This window comes from Castor canadensis, chromosome 12, assembly GCF_047511655.1.
Source record: "Castor canadensis chromosome 12, mCasCan1.hap1v2, whole genome shotgun sequence".
Lineage (NCBI taxonomy): Eukaryota > Metazoa > Chordata > Mammalia > Rodentia > Castoridae > Castor > Castor canadensis.
In genome coordinates this window covers 95,734,206-95,736,102 of record NC_133397.1, presented here as the reverse complement: position 1 = coordinate 95,736,102, position 1,897 = coordinate 95,734,206, and positions in this window count along the sequence as shown.

The window sequence follows — 1,897 nt, the reverse complement described above, 5'->3', positions numbered from 1 at the left end:
TGTCAATGTATATAGACATAAGTAATGATCAAATCAGGGTAATTAGCTTATCAATCACTTCAAACATTTGTTGTGAAACAGTATTCTTCCTCTTGCTAATATTTTTTTCTTTGAAGATCCCCTTCATCATTCCCTCTTCTTATTGGCAGAACTTTCTGTACCTCTGCCTCATTCATTGATCACTTCAGCAATGGGTTTTCAGTCTTTTTCTAACACGCCAGTTTATATCTGTTTTCATTTTAACTTTCCTCAAGTTTAGCTTTCTATTCCCATGGCTACCTTCTGAATTTATAATGTCTGAGAAATTTGGCATATCTGTTAACTGAGGCCTTTACATTGAAACAGTGCATGGCCAAATTGTTTTTCTAAATGTCACCCTTTCCTGCCATCTGTCTGGGAACTGCTACTCTACTTGGAGTTTGCAAACATTGTGCAAGCTTACATGAACTAAAATAACATCTCTGAAACATAATTAACTTCCATATTATTTTTGAAAATGTAAATAAAATTTTTATAAGCCAAATAGGCTTATTTTTACAGCTTGCACCCTGGCAAAGTCTTTGCTTCAGGCTTACTGTCAGCACTTAAGTATCATAATTTTGCTTCCTATTTTATATACTGACTTTATGGTCTGCAGAATAGAAAATAACACAACAGCAGCAGCAACAAATCTGTTTTTTGTCATCCTGCCTGTTACAATCAGGATGAGCAACTATCAAAGATAATTAACATCTGTCCTGAAAGGTGGGGCTCAGCACTTGCAAATTGCAAAAGAGACCTAGAGTGGATTTTTATAGACATAGACCTTCATGTCTATCCCAGGATTTCCTCTGGAGTGTGTGTGTGTGTGTGTGTGTGTGTGTGTGTGTGTGTATAGACTGCCTTATAAAAAAATACAAGGTGCAGAAGAAATTCATTTTGAAGAACCCATTCTTTTCACTGCCTTGGAGGAAAATATCCCAATAAAGCAGGCTGGTTTCTTTCCTTGAGCAGTCTCCTTCCTCACCTTAGTTAAGCTCCCTTAATAAAAGATACTGCCTTGTGCAAATGCGGTCCTAGTCTCAGTTGGTCCTGCTCTGCCACCTGCCCCCCACTTCTCTTTGGGCAGCAGTCACTGAGGGAATTTGGACGCTTTCCTGGGAAGTTACACAGGAAAAGAATTGTGTCCATAAAGACTCTGCCAATAAATATCTGTCATTTACTTGTCTGTTCCTAGGCAGGTGTTCAATCTCTGTAAGTGATGAACTTTTAAGGATCCATTCTTCCAAAGTCCCTGGGGGACAGTTTTCTGTCTCTGTCATTCTGTATTGAGAATGTAACCAGCCACTTGTTAACTAACCTTCTAGTCTTGTTGAGTGGTGTCCTCTTTTGTGTCTACACAGTAGATCAGATTGGTGAACATGTCCTTTAGTTAGTGGAATCAGAGATGGAGGCTGGTGGTCTTGTGAGAGCATCACACAGCCCTTGGTTAGTCTTCTTTCTTCCTTGTGCTGGCTGACTTTAGGGTGAGAAGGAAAAAGCAAACTCAAGAAACTACAAAACAATTTAAGAAATACTTGGAGGTAGAAGACATTGACTCCACTGTCTCAAATTAGTGTTAGGGGCTATCAGTGGGTTTTCATTTGGTGTTAGTACCCATTGCCTCTCGAAGTGTCAGCGTTGCATGCTGGGCAGATTCCCCAGTGTTATCTGAGGATACTGGTATTAGAACCCCAGGAAGTCATATGGTATTGCTACCCAATTTTCACTGAGACAAACCTCTGTTCTTTCACATCCTCCCCACAGAGCCAGAGGCCATTAGGCAAAGAGATAGGACCAGATTCAGTGGCCAGTGAAGAGGAGAAGCTCTCACATCAGTTCTCCCCAAGCAGGTGAAAGGAGTGAGGTTATATGCTTC